Here is a 25266-nt window from a genome sequence, read left to right as displayed (position 1 = left end):
ATATACTTAGAGTTAATTTTTGTTTATGATCATCCAAATTTATTTTTCTCACATGAGTAGCGGGTTGTTCTAGTATATTTGTTGAAATATTCATCCATATTTTCTCCCAGTTATTTCCAATTACACCCCTCCCACATATCAGGTTTGCATAGAAGCATGGGTGTATTTCAGAATCCTCTATTCCACCAGACAATTTGCTAATCCTCTTACCCATACCACAGTCTTAATTACTACAAGTTTATAAGAAGCTTTGACATTTGGTAGTATTTGTTCTCCTACCTAGTTCAAAATCATCTAGGCTATTATTGGCTTTTTGCTCTTCATAAAAATTATAGAATCAATGTATCAAATTTCATGAACAACTTTGTTGATATTTTCATTGGAACTGCATTTGATTCACTGATTAATTAGGAGATTCTCCTCATTTTGAACATTGTTTATCCCTTTATTTATTCATGTGTTTTAAATTTCTATATAAAGTTTTGCAATTCTCTCCATATAACATCGTTCACAGTTCATTGTGAATGAAACCTTCTGTAAATTTTATTTTCTAATCCAATATTATTCATGTAAATGAATGTTAACTGATTTCAGAATGTGGATCTTGTATTTCACAATTCGGCCAATCTTTTTAACAGTCCTAGTAATTTATTTGTATATTTTCTTATTTTCTATATTAACAATCATATCATGTACAATAAAGGACAATTTTATCTCTTCCTTTCCAGTTCTTATTCCTCTCAATATTTTTCTTGATTTAATGTTCTGGCTAGGATAACTGCAGGATACTAATTCGCTGTCTGAATAGTAGGGATCCCTGCCTTGAAATTGAATTTATAGGGAAAGTTTCTGAAGTTTTATTGTTAAGTATGATGCTGGCCATAGGTTTTTGGTAAAAATATTATCAGGTAATCAGCAAAAATGCTGCAATCCTATGAAAGGTGTAAAACAGCAGGGTTAATGGAACAAGCTATGATCCTCACTTCATAATTGGTCCTGAGGCTGTAATTGATATTCATCATCACACTGCTCTCTACCCCATTCTAAAGTCTGTTCATGCTAGACAGTGTTTAAACAGGTCTAAGTTGCTTGCCTGGTCAGTGACCCAGAGCTTCATCCTTTAGAGATCTGAGCCTTTGTCTACTTTTATTTTTATTTTTAACACTTGTGGACCATAGTTGCTGAGATTTCCTATTTAGTATGATCACAAGGCACAGAAATAGCCCAAGGGATTCCCTGGTTTCCAGACGCTCCCCTTTCTGTTCCTATTTTATAGTATCAGTCCTAGATCTTTATTGTAATCAGGGTCAATAACTCCCACCTTGACGGTGATCCTTTCTTTGGCTACTGGTCTACTGGAATGAGGAGTCAATATGACTGACTGGATGTCATAGCTTCTGGTTCACACTGCATCCTTTGCTAGAAGCTTCCCCTTCCCTGTGAACCAGGAGTTCCCAAGCTGATGCTAAGTTTTCAGAGAGAAGAAGCAAGTGGGTCACTGAGAAGAATGGTGATAGGGGCCCAATCCTACTTCCACCTGTTGGTTTCAGATCCATGCATTCTAGTTATTAGAGATGAAGCCCCCTGATTGCCACTCTGGCCTTGATGCCATGAGAGTAATTATTTCTAACTTGTCTCTGATGATTAAGTGCCACCATTTGGCCCCTGCCATCCCCAAATCCCATCAACACCACAGATATAGTGATGTTATAGTCAGGAGCACTGTTCCACTCAGTATCTCCTTTGATTTTAACCCACAGAGGACGACCATTGCCTAGCTTCTCAGTGAGTCTGGTATGCCTCTCGCCTGTGCATTCTATCTTTGGTCATTGCTGGAGAATACACTCAGGTGGTGAGTTCTCCAGCCTCACTAAATCCATCCTAATATTCTCACCTCTCAGAGCCCTCTGACTCCTCCATCGAATACTCTGCTAGGACAATTCAGTATCTCTAACTCCTTTACTGTAGACCATTATCATGTTCAGTATCCAAGGGGCCATACCAGGCACATTTTTAGACCAGTCTCAGGTGGTTTTGTCAGAATATTAAGCTCCCAAATCACAGGAAAAGGCTCTTATATCAATAAATTCTTCTCTATCACAGCTATATTTTTTGTCTCCTAATTCAAAAATCTCAAAGATCCATTGTCAAATGTATTCTCCAGGTGCCTACTTGTACACATGCTCAGGTCCTACAATTCTAAGAGCATGTTTCCTTGTTCCTGCCAGAGCAGGGACTACTTTCCTTGGGCTGTGGTGCAACCTAATGTGAAGGTGGTACCGGAAGGTGGGTTAGCTCTTGAGGTGGACAAAGCTTGATCATGTGATGTACCTGCCTCAGGTGTGCTCTTTGCAGATCTCCAGGTGAAAGGAGGCTGTTCTCTAGAAAGAGGGAGGATGTTACTTCTTCCGGTGTAGGGAAATTCAAAGGATCATAGGGATACAAGGTTCTTAGGTCTTTCTACAAGCAGGTCTCAAGGGCCTACTCTTATCCTATCAGGTCCCTGCTTTAGACCTAGGAGTCACGTCACAGACCTCTTGTAGCTCTGTGTCTTTAACTGCAAATCCTGAACCTAATTTTCAATACAATCTGCCCTGTGGTTGCATTTAAAGCCAGTCAACCCCACAATCCTTATTATTCCCGTCCCCCCACTACTGTTCAAGGGCAGAAATCAATGGTTCACCTTGTTACCCATACCTCATTTCCATCTGATATGGGGGAGTCATACGATGGCGATGCTGATTGTCGGTGAGTCATTAGTTCCAGATCCCCATCCTCAGGGCCTGCTTCCGATAGCAAATCCTGATGCCAATTCTCTTAGGTTAATTTCTTCCAGAAAGTAGAGCCTTGGCATACAGGGCTTGCATTTAGGAAGTGGTAGTTGAGAGATGATTCCATGGAGCTGGTGTGAGTTTCAAAAGAGTATAACAGGTGGATGGAAAGGCAAACATAAAGGTTTATTATCAAGGAGCCACTGCTGTGGGCATCTAGAACACAATCATACAGTCCTTCCGCCTAGTCAGTAGAACGCAACGAAAATCGTGCACTGGGGCATGTAAGGGTGGTGAATTTTTTATTAAAACTCCCATCCCCCATGCCTCAGAGATGACTGATTTTGTACTGAAATACAAAACAAGTGAGTGCCTCCTTGTCTTTTTTGCCTCTAGGCACCTCACTTATCTCATCCTTATCCCAGCCCTGCCTCCAGTCTGTTAATATATCAAGTTGTGTCTGTAAAGCAGACAATACTGTATTTTTTATTATTAATACATCAATGAATTCAGAGCAAGAAATTAACACCTACTAAATGTTTTTTTTTGGGGGGGTCTGTCGCCACTGTCTTTTCTTTCTTTTTTTTATTGAAATATAGTTGATATACAGTGTTGTGTTAATTTCTGCTCTATAGCAAAGTGATTCAGATATATATACATTTTTAATATTCTTTTCCATTGTGGTTTATCATAGGATACCAAATATAGTTCTCTGTGCTATACAGTAGGACTTTTTTTAAAATAATTTTTATAACTTTTTTTAGTTTTAAATTTATTTATTTATTGGCTGCATTGGGTCTTTGTTGTTGCTCCACGGGCTTTCTTTTAGTTGTGGCGAGCGGGGCTACTCTTTGTTGTGGTGTGTGGGCTTCTCATTGCGGTGCCTTTTCTTGTGGAGCACAGGTTCTAGGGGTGTGGGCTTCAGCAGTTGTGGCACGCAGGCTCAGTAGTTGTGGCTTGGGGGCTGTACAGCACAGGCTCAGTAGTTGTGGTGCATGGGCTTAGTTGCTCCGCGGCATGTGGGATCTTCCTGGACCAGGGCTCGAAACCATATCCCCTGCATTGGCAGGTGGATTCTTAAGCACTGAGCCACCAGGGAAGCCCCTCTACAGTAGGAACTTGTTGTTTATTCATTCCATATATAATAGCTTACATCTGCTTAGCTCAACCTCCCACTTCATTCCTCCCCCAGCCCCTCCCCCTTGGCAACCACAAGTCTGTTCTCTCTGTCCATGAGTCTGTTTCCATTTCGTAGATAGGTTCATTTGGGTCATATTTTTGATTCCGTATATAAGTGATATTGTATGGTATTTGTTTTTCTCAACACCTAGTAAATGTTAAAAGATATATCTTTTCTGGTTTTGAGGAGGTAAACAGATGCTTTATTCAGGGGCTGGAGTGATGGATCCCAAATCAGGCAGGCCTTGAGCAAGGTTTCTGAAGAGTGGGGCTGTGGAATACAGAGAGATTCATTTTCTGCATGCCTGGAAGGGCTGAGAGAGTTGGGGTGGATCTTGAGCTGCCGTTTGTGTTTTGGTACTTGATTTGGTTTTGCTCAATAACTCTCAGCAGACAGAAGCCTCTTCTGCAGTGTAGCCATTTGGAGCCATTTAAAGAGAAGTAAAGCAAAGACATTCCAGTGCTCTCTGACGTTTGTGAAAATGGATTGTACATGCATGGGCTTAATAACTATTGAGAGGGAGAGACAATCATTGTGATTCTCCCTGGATGGCAAGTATGTGAAGTGTGACATTGGCACATCCTCTCTGAGAAAATGTAAGATGTACCCTGAAAGAGCAAGGTCCGTGGGTAAGACTCAAAGGTCCTGCATTTGGCTACACTGTCAGATCTTACTTCCTTCCCTTTTGACAGTGTGCTTCTTTGCTGCTTCTTTATTGACAGGTTGGTGTAGTCCTGCCCTTCTCTTTCCCTTTTTCCAACAACATTTTCCTTTACCATGTGTCGACTTCTCACCATTATCTTTCTCTTTTTACTTCTTAAATTTCCCTCTTTCTATACTTTTCCTTTGTTTATGCTCATGAGGTACAGTGTAAGAAAAACAAGTTATGGCTGGAAAGAGTGGTAACACTGTTGTTCTCTGCTAGTCAAGCACCCTGAGAGATGTCGTATTTAGAGGGAATTTGGGGTGAGGGAAGAAAAAGGTGTAATGAGTGGGGAGGAGGGGGCTCCTATGGGGGGTGTCATTATGCAAATGCTGCCTGGCCAGGGATCAAGCTAACAAGGCTGCATCTAGACAAGCACCAAAGACAGAAATAAGAAGGGTGACGTCTTAAGAATGGGGGGATACATTTTTCAATTACATTTCTTATGCATATTAATGTTTTAGCGTTTGTCCCAGCCCTGAGGTTAAGGGGACAGGTCAAACACTGATATATGGAAGGAAGTGCAATAGGAACAACAACTTTGATTTCCTGCACAGGAGGTGGATGCCAATTGCCAACATCAAGGGCGAGACCCATACTTTATATAAGGCAAAGTGTGTGCCTCTTTAATAAACATCACGTTGAAGATTCAAGAAATAAACTATATAAATGGTTTAAAAAACTTAATGACCCTAATTAAATTCAGGTGTTTTAGGAGGTTGAGTTGTAGATTGGTGAAATGAATTTTGGTGGCTTTCTAAATTGTCACTGAGATGTTGATGTTTGTGACTTTTGGTATTATTCTTTTTTTTTTTTTTTTTTTTGCGGTACGCGGGCCTCTCACTGCTGTGGCCTCTTCCGTTGAGGAGCACAGGCTCTGGACACGCAGGCTCAGCGACCACGGCTCACGAGCCTAGCCGCTTCGCGGCATGTGGGATCTTCCCGGGCCGGGGCATGAACCCGTGTCCCCTGCATCTGCAGGTGGACTCTCAACCACTGCGCCACCAGGGAAGCCCTTTTGGTATTATTCTAAATCAGGGGTTGGCATACTTTTTCTCTGGAGGACCAGATGGTAAATATGTTTGGCTTTGCAGGCCATTCTGCCTCTTTTGAGACTAGTCAACTCTGCACTTAGAGTGTGGTGAAGGCAGCCATAGACAATATATAAATGAATGGGTGTGACTATGTTTAATGAAATTTTACTTACAAAAACAGGAGGTAGGCTGGATTTGGCTCATGAGCTGTAGTTTGTCATCCCCTGTTCTAAATTATCACTGAGATGCTGGTATCTGGCAAAGCACTGCTAAATCACATTTATTTTGTAGAATGGGGATTTTCAGTTTCCATGACAAGCATCTCTGGGGGCTGCATGAAAGAAAGTGCAGTCTCATTTAATTTATGTTTATTCCATCACATTCTGGCCCTATTCCACTCCCACACCAGTGGTCCAGATGTTGGGACATGACAACCAGTGCTCCAAACTGACCTAAAACCACCTTTATACATTGGAAAACGGTTGACTTAAAGTGTTATGGCACAAACTGCAGGAATTGCTTTCCCCTGAGTCATAGAAACAAGCCTTATTTCATCAAATAACATTTGGTTTAATACACTCAGAATTGGTAAAGAGTTAATACAAATAATAATAGTGATGATGATAATAATGAAAACTGCTGTTAGTCATGGATTCTTTGATTTAGGGGAAGCAACAAGGTTGAGTTTGCAAACAGCATTTTTGGGTTTTGGTATAACCTTCTCTACATAGGAAATCTTCTGCCTTGGTGTTTGAAGGAGTCTTGCGCAGAGTTGGTGGGCAATAAATGTGTTCAGAGTTTCGTTTAGGTCTTCAGTTTTGCCACTGTGAGTTTTCCAATGTTACTTAAACTTAGAGCAGAGAAATCGGTGTATTGCCTCTGCAAAAAGAACTTAGAAGTTAAAAGTAATTGTTTTAAGGGCTAGCCCTAAATCTTTATTAAGTAAATATATTTGATTGACTTACTCACACACCTATTGATGGCCTACTATATAAAAAAGGCCTCTGACAACTGCTGGGGGCTGTCAAAATGCGAGAGACACATCCTCTGCCTTTCAGGAATTTACAGTCTATAATCAGCAATGAACATGTGAAGTTCAGCAGGTGCTCACAGCTGTACCCTTGGCTTCCCCAGGCCGGGCCAGTTTAGGGGTAACTGTAACTAACGCCTATAGTTAGAAACACGATGGCTCTAATTCCCACCACCAATGCTAGACTTCTAGGCCCATTCAAAGTGTCCCACAATGATTTATTAGAGAGTGCTACAACCCCAGAGCATGCAACACCATGGGGAAATTACTATTTCCATCCTCTTTTTTCCCCCTCCCTGTGGTGTGGCTAGCTGCTGAGCCAACCGTGACTGTCTCTCTGTGATTCCTGGCACTAATTGTGCCATTACTTCCTGCCCTGGACTGTCCTGCTCTGTCAGACCACCAGTTCTGTAGATCTTGTTGGGGCATCTGCACACTTGATTGCACAGCTCTTTATAAAATACTAATGTTTGTTAAATGCTGTATGCCATGCAAGGTGCGAAAAGCTGTATTTCAGAGTGCCTTCTGCGAGGAAGGTGGGGATGCCATGTCTGTGTTGGAGCTGGGCCATGATATTGAAAGGCTGTATTGCATAATGAAGAAAGCAAGGACTCTGGATCTAAATGCCTGGGCTGGCCCTGGCCCTGACAATCACAGGCTATGTAATCTTGGGCAAGTTACTAAGCCTCTCTGTGCCTTGGTTTCCTCATCTGTGAAATAATAAAAATGATAATACTGGGCCTCCCTGGTGGCGCAGTGGTTGAGAGTCCGCCTGCCGATGCAGGGGACACGGGTTCGTGCCCCAGTCCGGGAAGATCCCACATGCCGCGGAGCGGCTGGGCCCGTGAGCCATGGCCACTGAGCCTGCGCGTCCGGAGCCTGTGCTCCGCAACGGGAGAGGCCACAACCGTGAGAGGCCCGTGTACCGCAAAAAAAAAAAAAGATAATACTCATTTCATAAGTTTGCTGTGGGAATCAAATGAGTTAATCAACGTAGAGCACTTAGAACAGCAGCTGGCACCCAGGAAGCTCTATAGCAATGCTGTTTGCTCTCACTGTTGTTGTTATTATCCCTTCAGCCCTCAGGGGGTGTGGACAGGATCTGGGGCTGAGGACCTCCAATGCTGCTATCTCTGGGATTAAGCAGTTTCATTACGTTATAGAATTATAATACATATGTCATTTTCTGTAACTACCATGACTTGAGAAAAGTTGATAGGCCCAGCTTTTACACAGGTCTCTTTCAAACCTTAGAAAGACTCTAAGAGATGTTTCTTTTTCTTTTTTTTTTTAAAAATAAATAAATTTATTTATTATTTATTGGCTGTGTTGGGTCTTCATTGCTGTGCGTGGGCTTTCTCTAGTTGCCAGAGCGGGGAGTTCTCTTTGTTGTGGAGCACAGGCTCTAAGCACGTGGGCTGCAGTAGTTGTGGGCTTGTAGGCTCTAGAGTGCAGGCTCAGTAGTTGTGGCACACGGGCTTAGTTTCTCCGTGGCATGTGGGATCTTCCTGGACCAGGGCTTGAACCCATGTCCCCTGAATTGGCAGGCAGATCTTAACCACTGCACCACCAGGGAAGTTCCGAGATGTTTCTATTTTTGTGTTCATTTTGTAGATAATGAAACTGAGGTTAACAAACATGCCCCGACTCATACACTTAGAAAATGGCAGAACTTGGATCCAAACCCAGATTCATTGTGCCCAGGACACTTGGCCATTGGGCAAAATGCCACACTGTTTTCTCCAGGGATATAGGGACAGCTCCTTTTCCCCATTCTTTATCCCACTTTGTCATATGCTCCGCACGTTCTGTTACCTACTGTGTCCCATGTCTCTCAAATATTTGTGAATATATTTTGTGAATATCTCCTCATGCTGCCCTTCTTCAAGGACTTAGTCAAAGGCCAGAGGGGCGATGCTAGTGGGCCAGGCTGGTGGAGGCCAGTCTCTTTTCCTTTAGCCTGACTTCTATTTTGAAGGATGCTTAGTGGTTGTATGTAAGTAGATCCCTAAAGGGAGGAGGGGAGGGGATGGGTACAATTTGAGCTCCAGCTGAGATCTAATTCTCTCTGTACTGCCGATTTGTACTTGCTCTGGATCTTGACATGTAAAAGGTTCCCAGAAACATTACACCACAGAGACTATATTTAGGCGGTTTTAATAGGGTAGCATGGCTCTGCTGTATTCCTTACGGTCCCACCAGGGAATACACATCAGTGATTAGCAAGGCTGAGCGCTACACTGTTACTCCACTTGCTGGTGATTGGAATAAGAAGACTTCTTTCTTCTCAAAAATTAATTAATGGGTCAAATTCACAACAAACTCAGATACTTGACTTACTATTATTTTAATTGGAGGGCATTTACTGCAGACTTCACTCACTGTCATTTGACCTTCACCTGACTTGTGAGAGACTCTGCCACCTGAGTCACATGCCACATCTCGGTCTGATGGAAACGTAGGCTCTAGATTTTGTTTTGCAGTGTCCCGTGCTTCTTCCATACTTCCCTCTTTTTGTATTTCTTTTCTTCACATCTTCCTTTCCCCTCTTTTTTCCCTAGAAAAACAAAGTAAGAAAACAGCTGTGAAGGTGCTTTGAAAGTTAAAGAGCTTTACAAACCTTTGGTGCTCGCAGAATACCAAGTGTCTTCCTTGTCTCTGTTGTCCTTGAAGGGGGAGAGGGTTATGTGGTCAGTACCTGTTAAATGCCAGGCATTGCATGAGGCCTCTTGGTATATATTTTATTTAATTCTCATAATGACCTTGCAAGACTGTTATTCTTATCTTTATTCTATAGAAGAGGCATTTCAGGCTCAGAAAGATTATTAACTTGCCCCAAGCCAACAGCCAAGTAAGTGAAGAATCTGGAAGTAGTGAACTTACACTCTGAAATCTTTTCTGTTTTCACCCATTTTCCCTTGCCTTTCTAAGCTACGGTGCTCACTTATGGTGGGAAATAAGGAAGAATTAGCCAATTCAAGTAATAAGTAACACAGACTTGAATTTGGAGAAGCTGCTGCTTCAGTTGTAATCCCAGATCCCCAATCAAACTTTACCGATTCCTCTCTCCAGCTTAGCTCTGCCAGGGCCTCTGCTACCCGCATTGCCCTCTACTTTGAACTCAAGAGGTTTCTGGGTAACATTTGTTTTATCATCTCCAAAACTGGAATTTGGGACAGAAGTTTCTCTTAATAAGTCAGTTTATCACTGGACAGTATAAGAATCGTGAATACTGTGCAAATTTATGCAAATCACCCATCTGCCTTAAGGGAGATTTAAAGTAAGATGGGGCCACACCTTCCAGGTGTGTAGTCTGAATGGCTGCTTTCACTTCCATATGGGGTGAGGTGAGCCCTTTTCTTTGAGCCTTACTGAGACTTGTGTAATTCTGAGTCCTTGACCCCATGTTAAGGTCTGGCCTTTTTGTACAGCATTCTCTGAAATACTGCCTAGATCATAAACAGGTTCTGACCAAGGTCAAAGACAGAGCTATATCATTTTTCAATTGGAAAAACTGCCTACTATGGATGGTCTTAGAGCTGTCAGGCATTTGGAGACTTTGTTGCGGGAAGGATGGATTCACATGAACCTGGGCAAAAGACATCGGCTGTTGATGCTAACAAGGGTGAGAGCAGAGGCTAAAACTGAGCATGGTCAGTGGTGGCAAGGGACAATTTGAGGGGCTCTCTGCCCCCTAAACTCCGTCAGCCTCCCTAAACTACTGTAAATAAGAAATAAACAAGCAAAAGGTGAAAACCATTCAACAGATATTTTTCGACCTTTCTACTCAGTGTGGTTATCTACAGAGTATCAGCGTCACCTGGGAGCTCGCTAGAAAAGCAGCCTCCCAGGATCCACCCCAGGCCTACTGAGTTAGAATCATGTCACGTGATTCTGCGCACAGCCACGAGCTGAAGGTCGGGGCAGCCATTTTATACCAGGAACTGTGGTCTTGAGGGCTGGGTGCGGGGCCTCTGCACACAGCACTCTATGAACAAGTGAAACTGGACGAAGCACCAAGGAAAAGAAAAAAAAGGTTAGACTTTATTTTATTACCCAGATTCTGTTTTTATTTCAGGAATTGTTAATGGGCTTTGCCAGTGACATTAAGTGAAGGATAAATGAATTAAGGGTTCTTCAAGGATAGGTGAATTAAGGGTTCGAAATTAAAACAGTGCTGTGAGGAGGATTTCTCTGGGGAAAGCTGAGTTGCGAATCCACCCAAACTAAGCAAGAGGAAGAAGTAGGGAGGTGCTCAGTCGCTCATCTCAGATCTGAGGAGACTTCTACCTGACCAGCTAGAGCTTAGCATGTGACTCTAGTGGGGAGAGGGGTGTAGTAGCCGGCTGTCCGTCACCCACTAACCCATCCCCACTGGGAAATCGGAGGAGCCAGAGAGACGGGAGAGCCCTTCGAGTGGCAGAGGTGCAAAGCTGCGGCTGTGTCTGAATGGTCACACTGCCCTCGGGTGGAATGCGGATCCTAGGAACCGGGTGGGGAACCAATGGCTGGGAATAATTTTAATAGGGGTCACCCAGGGGAGGAGACCATGGCAGTAAAAGGCTGTGAGGTGACATTGGTTGTTGCGATGGGCCGGGGCGGGGAATAGGGAACAGAAGCGGAGCGTGCTTGGGAATGGGCAGCCCAGCGAGCGTCATTGATGGGTAAATGGGGGTTGTTGTCAGAGGAACCTCGAAGGGAGTCTCTAGAGAATTCGTAAAGATACTCACCATGGAAATGTCAGTTCTAGATGTCTTCTAACACTAGGAAGAATCGCACTACCTTACTGTGTAGTGCTCACCAAGTAGGAATTTTTCTGCCCCTTTACTTCCCCCTCACAGCTTCAACCCTGGGGGAGACACAGGTCAGAAATAGCAGCTAAGTTCTGGGAGAAAGAATTTAAAACTAGAAGATGTTAACACCGAGGTGCGGGAGCGTCTTGCGCCTGGTCCTGCATAAGGGGGGGGGGGTGGGTGGAAGGGAGACTTTTGGGTGACGATTGATCTGTTTGTCACTATATCTGACTAGACACTTTTAAATACTGACTTGGGATTGCAGTTGGAATTTACAGTGATAGTAGATTATCTTTCTAACCCAAGCATGACCATAAAAGTCAAGGTTAAAGGAAGGACCTGACTGGGTTTAAAGAGACAATGGGAAAAAACAAATTTTTGTGATTAAACCCCCTAAGTCTTGCTTATTCAATGTGCCAGTTACAGTGAAGGATTAGCCGAAAGAGAAACACCTGTAAGTTCAGAGGAGCGTTAGCTAGAAGATGACTTGATATGATTCAGCCTTTGATTATTTTGGTCGGTGCCTGGAAACACATTTTTCTATGGGGACCAAACTGTGTAGGTATGGGCAGTGCCTACTACATCAGCAGTTACCAAGGAGTGGTCGTTTTAAGGGATACAAAGAAAAGGAATTTTCAAAGAGTAAGATTTAAGCATTTGTTTTAATGTATTATATTAATCAGAATAAACTAAGTGCTGTCATAAACTATCTCAAAATCAAAGTGAGTTAAGAGAATAAAGGGTTATTTTTCACCTCACATCACAGTCCAATGTGGGCTTTAGTGGGGATGGGTTCTGTGTTCCACAGTTGTTCAGGGACTCAGACTCCCTGAGTTTGGGGGCTTTCGGTTCCTCTGGTCCTTGAGTCGGTTTCCTCCAGCCACAGACCGACAAAGAGGGGACATTCAGGATCACTGACGGTGCCAGGAATCACTTCCATGGCACCGTCCCTTGGCCAGAGCCTGTGACGTGACCCTGCCTAACTGCAAGGGTTGCTGGGAAATGTCTGGTAGCTGTGTGACCAGTGAGCAAAGGAAACGGGGTGGGACTCACCACTGTCTCTCTTCATGGACACCTTATGAGAGGTACAGCCCATCAAATCCCTGATTTCACAGACACAGTACTGTTGCTTAGGTTAAAACTAAAGTTGTAGAGCCACTTCCTGCTGACCACATGAATCACTTGAAGGCCGGTTCCTGTGGGGAAGGAGTTGGGGTGTCCTTATCACTGCAGATAAGGACACTGAAGGATGTGGTGGGGAAAATGCCATTATGAAAGCCCAGAATGATTCAGGTGTATTCAACCTCTGTAACTTTCTGCTTAGGGCATAGCAAAAGGGCAGCAAAAATGAATTAAAACCCTCTTTCCCTTCAGGGCACTTTAATTAATCTTACAGTAAGGCTATTTAAAATGAAGCTTTCATTATTGACTTATCATCAACAGTAATTTCTTGCAAGAGGAAAACAGACTTTTCCAGAGTGGATTTTTAGAAATCAATTGGTGATTATTCTTTGTGTTTTATTTTCATTTTTAAACTTAAAATTTTACTATTGAGTGATTAACAGCTATTTCTTGTGCACGAAAAATAGAATTTTGGGGTGTGCATTTTTTGTTAAATGGTTATTATGCTTTGCATTTCATTTTTATTTTTATACTGTGAGAGCATTGACTTATTTTCACTGCCTTTGTCTTTATAGTCACTTTCTGTACTTGAGGTGGGTCAGAGCTGACTTTGGAGCCAGGACACCTGGGGCAGAGCCAAGTCTGCCCCTCACTAGCTGCCTGACTTTGAGCAAATTTCCTAATCTCTCTATGCCTCAGTTTTCTCATCTATAAAACGACAGCAGTAACAGTACCTACCTCATAGGATTGTGGTGAGAATTCAATGAGGTGATATTTATAAAGTCTGGCATAGACTAAATGCTATGTATGTTTTTGGTGTTAATCTTTGACAAGTGATACTCAATTTCCTTTTGCAGTAGTTTCCATTTGGCATCATACTTAAAGTAAAAAACAATGAGCCTTTTAAAAGAGAAACATTAATAAATAATAGCACAAGTCGTTGTAGAGTGCTATGGCCAGAACTGTGATGTTGGTAAGCAGATAATTCAAGTGTGGACTGTGTCTCGTGTGATCGATGGCTTCCTTATAAATCAGGCAGTAGATTTGGCTTGGAGTTTTTGCAAATCAATCAGCAATGAATGAAAGCCCTTTTCTAAGAGTAAGTATAGTGATTTGCTATACTTACTATTGGAATAAAACCACCCTAAAACTGATACTTGAAGAGGCTTGGTTTCTGAACAAGTTGAGATATAGAACAATGCAAAGACAGGGACCATTTATTTCCTGTTTACTGTCAGAAGCCAGTAAAGGTAATGGCTTTGGCTGTACTGGCCTCATGGATTGCTAACAGCTGTGAACCCAGGAGTTAGACAGAACTGCCTAACTGGGCTCCGGCAGGAATCCCCTGGGGGAAGAGGAGGCCCACCCAGTGGAGGCTCCGGGCACAGAGGAACAGAGAACTTGTGCCCAGTGTGAGCAGGCATACTCTCAAGAGAAAGAAAGTAGAGAATGGAGCAGAGCTTGCCTTTTCCATTTGCCCCGAATTTAACAATCCCCACTTGTCACTCCTCTTCCTCAGGGGTAAGAGTGTGCTTATGAAAAATTCCTTTTAGTGAAGGGGAAAACTCTCTCTCTCTAATAAAGGCCCAAACTGTTAGGGTGCTCTGTTGTTTGGTCTCCTTTGTAATCGTATGACTTACAGTGTCTGCACTTCTCTTTCTAGTATTAATTAACTACATATGGCATTAATTAACTATATATGGCATCACTCACTGGCATCTCCTCCACGAGTCTGTCATTCTTCCTGGTGAGACTGCTGCACCCACAGACAAATGGGGGGGGGGGCGGCAAGTTAAGGTATTTTCTCTTTATCAGGAAGAAAAAGAAAAGTAGTGGAGCCCCTGCTTTAAAAAAAAAATCAGTTCATGGTGATCTTAGTTGCTGTGATGCAACTGGTGTGTGTGTGTGTGTGTGTTCGAATAGACAGGAGGTAATTTTTTTACTTTTTGGCACTTTCAGATCATAAGAGAATTTAACACTAAGCGAACTCCCAAAATTGCTCCTGAGCCTTCCTAGATATTTAGGTAAATCTTTGAAGTGAGACACAGTAGTCTTTCATTGTTAATTTCACAAACTGCCAATAATCTACTTTCCATATCTTTTAAAGATATGCTTGTAAAATGACATAGCCTATTAATTTTAATGAATGTTTCTAGATTTTAAGCACACAAAATTATCAACTAGTAATAGCATGTGTAATTTTCTGAAGCTGAAAAACAATAGCACAGTTGTTTATTTATGCTTTGGTCTGCTAAGCTTATCATTACCAGACAAGGAAATAGCATATCATATTTTTACAAACTGTTTAACAGCGGTTATTAGTAGCAGTTCCTCACAAAGCCAGGTGGGAAGTAGTTTTATTTTTTTCAAAAGTTTGCTACTTTTGCAATATGGGAATTCTGATTTTAAAAAAAAGAGACATTGTCTCTCATAGCGCAGTGGTAACATTTTTAAGATTCTAATGACATACTCAGGAAACATTCATAAATCAGTTAAGTATCTAGCACAGTAATGTTTTACTCTGTGTGGCCTTAGGAAAATGATTTCACATTTCTATTTTCTACTTGTCTTGAAGAAATAGAGAGCATGGTAATCTCTAACATCTTTGAAGCTCTCTGGGATAAAGAATATGCTAATTATTCTTTTGATATTATAATATTTATACTTTATTTAAATATGACTTTTGAATTAGACCAGTCCATTCTGTTGAACTAATGACAAATTTGGAGATATGATTGGTGTGTCTTGGGACACAGAATTTCCATGTCCTATGTAATCTCAAAATTTCCTGGTCTTGTGATAATAAGATGGCAGCTTCATTTTAATGACCATGCTGTAAGGCACTGTTGACTCTTTCTAGAGATTATATCATTTCATTGTTTTTGTTAACATTATTTTGAAAAAATTGCAGCTCTAATTTTAGCTGTGGGGACAAATATTTGTGTTGTTGGTGATTAACAGACTTCTGAAGGTCAGATATAAATACATAAACTCTACTGCAATATTAGTTTGCATTTCCCTTTTTTTGGTAAGGGTGTGAAAAAGCCAGAACAAAGTATACCAAAAAGGGAATGATAGTTTGAAAGAATAAAGTTGTAATTTAGAAAAGGTAATTTCAGGGCTTCCCTGGTGGCGCAGTGGTTGAGAGTCCGCCTGCCGATGCAGGGGACACGGGTTCGCGCCCCGGTCCGGGAAGATCCCACATGCTGCGGAAAGGCTGGGCCTGTGAGCCATGGCCGCTGAGCCTGCGCGTCCGGAGCCTGTGCTCCGCAACGGGACAGGCCACGACAGTGAGAGGCCCGCGTACCGCAAAAAAAAAAAAAAAAAAAAAAAAGGTAATTTCAAAAGATACCTTGAGTAATGCATATTCAATATGAAAAATACTGGTAATGCAGAAAAAAAAAAAATCACTCAAATGTTCTATTACTTAAAGACAGTGTTAACAATCCTGAGAATATTCCAGATCTGGTTTTCTAGTACACTTTCATTTTACATTGTTGTGATTATACTCTTGATACTATTGTATTGCTGCTTTTTTCATTTACTATTAGAACATAAGCAATTTATAAATTGTCACAAACTTCTCACAAACTATTTTCATTGGCAACATAATCTATTATCAAATGGTATAGAATAACAGATCATTTACCCTTATTAGTGTGATTGGTGCTCTGATATTTACTGAGTTTTGGGAGTTTATCCTCTGCCTCATTTATTCTCTCCTCCTCTCTGCTTGGTCTGCTAAACAAAACTAAGACTTTGGTGCATTTACTATAAAAGTTCTAAACCTGCCTGAGCAGGACTTCTGGTTCCAAAAGACAGAGCAGCATAAAACTCAGATGCAACATGGTAATTACATTATTTAATTATGAGACAGATATGTGCACATTTCTCTGTAAAGTGGATTTGTTCAAACTCAGTAGCTTCTGGATCCTAGGAGAAATTGAAACATTGTCTCTTGAGAAGGTGTGTGCTTCCGGCAACAAAAATGAAAATAAACAAGTGGGACTACATTAAACTAAGGAGGTACAGCACAGCAAACAACAAATTGAAAAGGTAACCTACAAAATGGAAAAAAAAATCACAAACTGTATATCTAATGAGATTAATATATAAAATATATATATAACTCATACAACTCCATAGCAAAAAAAAGCAAATAATTCAACTTAAAGGTGGGCAAAGGACCTGAATAGACATTTTTCAAAAGAAGGCATATAAATGGCCAAGAGGTACACGAAACGATGCTCAATATCACTCATCGCCAGGGAAATGCAAATCAAAACCACAATGAGATACCATCTCACACGTCTTAGAATGGCTATTATCCAAAAGACAAGAAATAGCAAGTGTTGGAGAAGGGTGGAGAAAAGGGAATACTTGTGTACTATTGGTGGGAGTGTAAATTGGAGTAGTCATTATGGAAAGCAGTATGGAGGTTCCTCAAAAAATCACAAATAGAACTACCAAATGACCCAAACATCCTACTCTAGGTATATATGTAAGAAGGAATTGGGGGGATTCCCTGGCAGTTCAGTGGTTAGAGCTCCACGCCCTCACTGCCGAGGGCCTGGGTTCAATCCCTGGTTGCAGAACTAAGATCCTGCCACAAACCCATGTTCATTGCAGCATTATTCACAATAGCCAAGATATGGAAACAACCTAAGCGTCTGTCAGTCTATGAATGGATAAAGATGTAGTAGACACATACAGTGAAATGTTACTCAGCCTTGAGAAAGAAGGAAATCTTGCCACTTGTGACAAGATGGTTGAACCTTGAGGGTATTATGCTAAGTGAGATAAATCCAACAAAGAAAGACAAATACTGTATGACCCTCACTTAAATGTGGAACCTAAAAAAGTCAGACATAAAAACAGTAGAATGGAGGTCACCAAAGGCTGGGGGGGTAGAGGAATTGGGGAGATGTTGTTTAAGATGATGTTTACAGCTAGTAGATAAATAAGCATAGTGAATAATAGTCAATAATGCTGTAGTATAAACTTCAAAGTTGCCAAGAGACTAGATCTTAATTGTTCTCATCACACACACAAAAAATGATAATTATGTATCATGATAGAGGTATTAGCTACCAGCTTGGGTAGTAAACATACATAATATCTAAATGTATCAAACTAACACATACATCTTAAACTTACACAATGTTACATGATCTCAATTTTAAAAAATTATAATATGAAAGTCCATTTTTAAAGAAAAATAAGGTGTGTGCTTGAGAGCCTCATGGCTTATGGTGGTAAGTATCAGCAGCATCCCCAGGCTGAGTGCGATGTGGAAGACAGTACAGTATGTGGTAGTTTGTGAAAACCAATTCATCTAAATGAACTTACAGGAGTTTTTAGATTTTTCCACAATTTTACCTCTTTCCCGATAAAGGTCTAACTCTTTTTTTTTTTTTTTTTTTTTTGCGGTACGCGGGCGTCTCACTGTTGTGGCCTCTCCCGCTGTGGAGCACAGGGTCCGGACGCGCAGGCTCAGCGGCCATGGCTCACGGGCCCAGCCGCTCCGCAGCATGTGGGATCTTCCCGGACCGGGGCACGAACCCGCGTCCCCTGCATCAGCAGGCGGACTCTCAACCGCTGCACCACCAGGGAAGCCCAGGTCTAACTCTTTTTAATCAAGCTAACCATTTAGGGTTATTAATTAGGATCACTTAAAACTGAGTGTAAGGGACGGGGACGACGTTCTGTTCCGCCGCGTCCAAGGGGTGCAGCTTGGCGTTGTGGAGCAGAAAGAACACTCGAAGGGCTTTCCTGACATTGACAGTCGACGATTTAAAACCCCGCTAGAATTTGTAAGTGTGTGAAGCATTCCCAGACCCTTCAACCAACTCAACAGCAGCTACTTCCCTGTGACTGGGTCCTGATTAAGGTCCTGCCAAGAAAGACTTCATTGCATCCACGCTCAAGAGGACTCTGCCAGGTTTTCCTGACCCCTCTACATCGCTATCAAGTGCCAAGGCCTTAAGACTTGGGTACGTGTATTGCAACGGCAAGAGTGCCAGTGCCCACCAAAGACCCACTGGACCTGTCAGCTCCTCTGTTTCACCAAGCAGACATAATAACTTACCAGCAAAGCAGAGTAAGCCAGGTGCCTCTGCGTGACACCACCAGCTGATAACACACAAGAAAAAATCATTAACTTAGCCTAGAACCCTACCTTTTCTTGAGAAGCTGGGATTTAAAGGAGCTATTCTGAGATCTGTGCTGCTAGTAAGTGATAACATGGACTGGATCAGTCCCTGAGTTCAGAGACTTGGTGGCAAGTGAGTGAAAAACAGACAACGAAATGTTGAAGAATTGTACAGAGGTGCAAGCCAAATTTTACCCTCTCCAAGTAATGGTGGTTGGACTGAGAAAGTGCTAAACCAAACCTGTAATAGGACTGGTTGTTTGGGTGTCTCTCTTTGTCATTGTGGCCTCTTACTGTTACGTTGCTTTCTGTGTTGTCTCTCTAGGTCCCATTGTTCTCAGATAATTCACATTGCCCTGACTGTGGACAGCAATGGTTCCCTAGTTTAGAACTAGGCCACTGGTTGTACCAAACTGAACTGGTTGAGAATGAATGTTACCAAGTATTCTTAGACCGTATTAACAGAGCTGATTATTGCCCTGAGTGTTATCCTGATAATCCTGCTAATAGAAGCCTTGTTCTTCCTTGGTCTTTCCCACTTGAGGGGGCTCCCCAAAATCTTACCCAGGTGGACCTTTGAAAAAGCTTGCCACCCATTTCTTCTGGGTCCTCCACTGGTTAGAAAAAGGATATATGACTCTTAGAGTTGCTGGTTTTTAACCTGCATACAGTGAATCCTGATCAGAACAGAGAAAACCTTGAACAAAAAACCTGGCCAAAGCAAATAACTTCTTAAACTTAAGATTTTCTTAAAGTAAAAATCATGGAGACTCTAGAGGGTTGCGTACTAGTAGCCCAAGGAAGATGGAAAAATGACTCCTTTCTATATCTGATCCAGACTGTCACTGCTCTGGGAAACTGCTTAAGTTGTTGTTGGATCTGCTTCCAGGGTCTATGCATCTCTTCTTTAGAATGAATTTAATCAGCATTCCAAGCCAGACTGTTCATCTAGAACCTGACTAATCCATATTTCCTATGTTTTGGAATTAGCTTACTCCTAAAAATCTCCACAGCCTAATGATTGACATTATTATGACACGGTAGTCCTGGAGGAGAAGCCCCATACTGTGTGTACTTTCATTATATTCTAGTGATAACTTTGTGGGAAAGCATCCCTTGTAGCTGAATTCTAGATTATTCCAGTAAAACAACTAGACATTTTAATAATAAACTATATTGTTCTAAATTCTACCTCATATATTAATTGGTGATAATTATATATATATAATTTATTCATATATAACTATTTATTCATCATTGGCTCTATTTAGCTCATCGTCAATGTGGGTATGACGTGATCGATAACTGGTCACTGTCAGAGAAATCACATTCAATCAGGCAACACCTATATAGGTGACACAGAAGCATGCAGAAGTGCCTCTGTCTACATCTCCTTGGCTCTACATAAGCAAATACTATCCTGTCTTTGTGGTGACTGAATGTAGAATGTCCTCCCCTGGCAATGGAGAAGTACCTGTCCTAGGAGATAGGTGACTAAAGAAGTTACTCAGCTTGACTCCATATATATTACGAACAGTTTAGCAGAAGCATTTTTCTTAGAACTAAGAAGGTCTTACCTGACATTGGCCTCATTCTGGCCTTCACTTGTTCATAAGAATCATGGAACTAGAGTTCAGGTAAGAAACTTAGAAAAAGCATTGAAAACATCTCAGAGGCCACCGAACAATTTAAAAATTCCACTTAAGATTCTAGATAATCCAGTGCTTGTGTAGCAACTCAATGTTCTCAAGGTCCCAGGTCCTTTCTCTCTTTCCCCTCCGGGATCCTTATCACATTGGCTTTTTGTCCTCACAGTTCTCAACGAGTACCATGTAGCTTGTTGCTGCTCCAGACATTTCAATCCCAATCAAAGGCTGGAAGTAGGGAGTAAAAAGCTTTCTCCTTTGAGGTCTGTTTCTTTATTGGGGAAGAAGATCTTTCTCAAAAGTCCCTCACAGATTTTTTCTTACATCTCATTACAGCAAGGATTTTTTCCGTACATCCTTGAATCACAAGGGAGCCTGGGAAACCTGGCAGAGGGGACTGGAGTTGGCATTGCCTGGATAGGGCACGTTGTCTCCCCTAATAAAATCAGAGCTCTTTTAGGAAGGAAGAAGGAAGGAATGAATGGCTGTTGGTATGCAACAAATCATGCCTGCCACATGTTGTTAAAAAGTCACTTGTGGGGGGACCTTGAAGATGGCGGAAGAGTAAGACGCGGAGATCGCCTTCCTCCCCACGGATACACCAGAAATACATCCACACGTGGAACAACTCCTACAGAACTCCTACTGAAGGCTGGCAGAAGACCTCAGACCTCCCAAAAGGCAAGAAAACTCCCCACGTAACTGGGTAGGGCAAAAGAAAAAAACAGAGACAAAAGAATAAGGACGGCACCTGCACCAGTGGGAGGGAGCTGTGAAGGAGGAAAAGTTTCCACACACTAGGAAGCCCCTCCGCGGGGCGGAGACTGCGGGAGGCGGAGGGGGGAGTTTCGGGACCGCGGAGTAGTGCACAGCGACGGGTGCGGAGGGGCAAAGCGGGGAGATTCCTGCACAGACGATCGGTGCCGACCAGCACTCACCAACCCGAGAGGCTTGTCTGCTCACCCACCGGGGCGGGCGGGGGGCTGCGAGCTGAGGCTCGGCTTTTGGTTTTGGACGGAGCTCAGGGAGAGGACTGGGGTTGGCGGCTTGAACATAGCCTGAAGGGGTTAGTGCACCACGACTAGCCGGGAGGGAGTTCGGGGAAAAGCCTGCACCTGCCGAAGAGGCAAGAGACTTTTTCTTCCCTCTTTGTTTCCTGGTGCGCGAGGAGAGGGGTTTAAGAGCGCTGCTTAAAGGATCTCCAGAGAAGGGCACGAGCCGCGGCTAAAAGCGCGAACCCCAGAGGACGGGGCGCGAGCCGCGGCTGAGGGCGCGAGCCCCCGAGACGGGCGCGAGCCGCGGCTGAAGCGCAAACCCCAGAGACGGGCGCGAGCCGCGGCTAAAACCGCGGACTCCAGAGACGGGCGGGGAGACGCTAAGGCTGCTGCTGCCGCCACCAAGGGGCCTGTGTGCGAGGCACAGGTCACTCTCCACACCCCTCTTCCGCGGAGCCTGTGCAGCCCGCCACTGCCAGGTTCCCGGGATCCAGGACAACTTCCCCGGGACAGCGCACGGCGGGCCTCAGGGCTGGTGCAACGTCACGCCGGCCTCTGCCGCCGCAGGCCGGCCCCGCACGCAGTGCCCCTCCTTCCCCCAACCCCCAACCCCCGGCCTGAGTGAGCCGGAGGCCCCGAATCAGCGGCTCCATTAACCCCGTCCTGTCTGAGCGAAAAAACAGACGCCCTCCAGCGACCTACACGCAGAGGCAGGGCCAAATCCAAAGCTGAGCTCCTGTGAGCTGTGAAAACAAAGAAGAGAAAGGGAAATCTCTCCCAGCAGCCACAGAAGCAGCGGATTAAAGCTCCACAATCAACTTGATATACCCTGCATCTGTGGAATACCTGAATAGACAAGGAATGATCCCAAATTGAACAGGTGGAATTTAGGAGCGAAATCTATGATTTTTTTCCCTTTTCCTCTTTTTGTGAAGGTGTACGTGTATGCTCCTGTGTGACATCTAGTCTGTATACTCTTGCTTCCACCATTTGTCCTAGGGCTCTATCCGTCCATGACTTTTTTTTTTAAAAATTCTTTTTCTTAATAATTAAGTTTAATTGTAATAACTTTATTATACTTTACCTTCGTTCTTTCTTTCTTTCCTTCCTTCCCTCCCTCCTTTAGACAACGAATCACCCCAAATTGAGGAGGTGGTCTCAGGGAGCAGGATTTATGATTTTTTCCCCCTTTACCTCTGTCTGTGAAGGTGTATGTGTATGCTTCTGTGTAAGATTTTCTCTGTATAGCTTTGCTTCCAACATTTGTCCTAAGGTTCTATCCGTCCCTTTTTTTTTTTCTAAATATTTTTTAATTCAATAACTATATTATACTTTATTTTATTTTTACTGTATCATCTTTCTTTCTGTCTTTTTTCCTTCTTTCCCTCCTTCCTTCCTTCCTCCCTCCCTCCCTCCTTTCTTTCCTTCTTTGCTTCTTTCTTCCTTCCTTCCTTTCCTCCTTTCCTTCTTTCTTTCCTCATACTTCTACTAATTCTCTCTACTTTTTCTCCCTTTTATTCTGAGCCGTGTGGATGAAAGGCTCTTGGTGCTCCAGCCAGGAGTCAGGGCTCTGCCTCTGAGGTAGGAGAGCCAACTTCAGGTCACTGGTCAACAAGAGACCTCCCAGCTCCACATAATATTAAACAGCGGAAATCTCCCAGAGACCTCCATCTTAACACCAGCACCCAGCTTCACTCAACGGCCAGCAAGCCACAGTGCTGGACAACCTATGCCAAACAACTAGCAAAACAGGAACACAACCCCACCCATTAGCAGAGAGGCTGCCTAAAATCATAATAAGGCCACAGACACCCCAAAACACACCACCAGACGTGAACCTGCCCACTAGAGAGACAAGATCCAGCTTCATCCAGCACAACACAGGCACTAGTCCCCTCCACCAGGAAGCCTACACAACCCACTGAAACAACCTTAGCCACTGGAGACAGACATCAAAAACAACGGGAACTACGAACCTGCAGCCTGCAAAAAGGAGACCCCAAACACAGTAAGATAAGCAAAATGAGAAGACAGAAAAACACACAGCAGATGAAGGAGCAAGATAAAAACCCACCAGACCTAACAAATGAAGAGGAAATAGGCAATCTACCTGAAAAAGAATTCAGAATAATGATAGTAAGGATGATCCGAAATCTTAGAAGTAGAATGGACAAAATGCAAGAAACAGTTAACAAGGACCTACAAGAACTAAAGATGAAACAAGCAACGATGAACAATGCAATAAATGAAATTAAATCACTCTAGATAGGATCAATAGCAGAATAACTGAGGCAGAAGAACGGATAAGTGACCTGGAAGATAAAGTAGTGGAAATAACTACTGCAGAGCAGAATAAAGAAAAAAGAATGAAAAGAACTGAGGACAGTCTCAGAGACCTCTGGGACAACGTGAAACGCACCAACATTCGAATTATAGGGGTTCCAGAAGAAGAAGAAAGAAAGAAAGGGACTGAGAAAATATTTGAAGAGATTATAGTTGAAAACTTCCCTAATATGGGAAAGGAAATAGTTAATCAAGTCCAGGAAGCACAGAGGGTCCCATACAGGATAAATACAAGGAGAAACACGCCAAGACACATATTAATCAAACTGTCAAAAATTAAATACAAAGAAAGCATATTAAAAGCAGCAAGGGAAAAACAACAAATAACACACAAGGGAATCCCCATAAGGTTAACAGCTGATCTCTCAGCAGAAACCCTACAAGCCAGAAGGGAGTGGCAGGACATACTGAAAGTGATGAAGGAGAATAGCCTGAAACCAAGACTACTCTACCCAGCAAGGATCTCATTCACATTTGATGGAGAAATTAAAACCTTTACAGACAAGCAAAAGCTGAGAGAGTTCAGCACCACCAAACCAGCTTTACAACAAATGCTAAAGGAACTTCTCTAGACACGAAACACAAGAGAAGGAAATGACCTATAGTAGCGAACCCAAAACAATATATAAAATGGAAATAGGAACATACATATCAATAATCACCTTAAATGTAAATGGACTAAATGCTCCCACCAAAAGACACAGATTGGCTGAATGGATACAAAAACAAGACCCTTATATATGCTGTCTACAAGAGACCCACTTCAGAACTAGAGACACATACAGACTGAAAGTAAGGGGATGGAAAAAGATATTCCATGCAAATGGAAACCAAAAGAAAGCTGGAGTAACAATTCTCATATCAGACACAATAGACTTTAAAATAAGGACTATTAAAAGGGACAAAGAAGGACACTACATAATGATCAAGGGATCGATCCAAGAAGAAGATATAACAATTGTAAATATTTATGCACCCAACATAGGAGCACCTCAATACATAAGGCAAATACTAACAACCATAAAAGGGGAGATCAACAGTAACACATTCATAGTAGGGGACTTTAACACCCCACTTTCACCCATGGACAGATCATCCAAAATGAAAATAAATAAGGAAACACAAGCTTTAAATGATACATTAAACAAGATGGACTTAATTGATATTTATAGGACACTCCATCCAAAAACAACAGAATACACATTTTTCTCAAGTGCTCATGGAACATTCTCCAGGATAGATCATATCTTAGGTCACAAATCAAGCCTTGGTAAATTTAAGAAAACTGAAATTGTATCAAGTATCTTTTCCGACCACAACGCCATGAGACTAGATATCAATTACAGGAAAAGATCTGTAAAAAATACAAACACATGGAGGCTAAACAATACACTACTTAATAATGAAGTGATCACTGAAGAAATCCAAGAGGAAATAAAAAAATACCTAGAAACAAATGACAATGGAGACACAACGACCCAAAACCTATGGGATGCAG

At 42.5% G+C, this 25266-nt stretch overlaps 1 protein-coding gene and 1 pseudogene across 1 annotated transcript in view; both read left to right on the top strand.

Moving 5' to 3' along the window:
• SLC35F4 (solute carrier family 35 member F4) overlaps positions 1–25266 on the top strand; it is a 306982-nt gene that overhangs the window by 63277 nt on the left and 218439 nt on the right. The window lies entirely within an intron of this gene.
• On the top strand, positions 17876–19512 carry LOC116749856 (annotated as a pseudogene).

The sequence above is a fragment of the Phocoena sinus genome, chromosome 2, assembly GCF_008692025.1.
Source record: "Phocoena sinus isolate mPhoSin1 chromosome 2, mPhoSin1.pri, whole genome shotgun sequence".
NCBI classification, from domain to species: Eukaryota; Metazoa; Chordata; class Mammalia; order Artiodactyla; family Phocoenidae; genus Phocoena; species Phocoena sinus.
The sequence above is the reverse complement of the archived record's forward strand: the minus strand, read 5'-3'. Positions and strand labels throughout refer to the sequence as shown.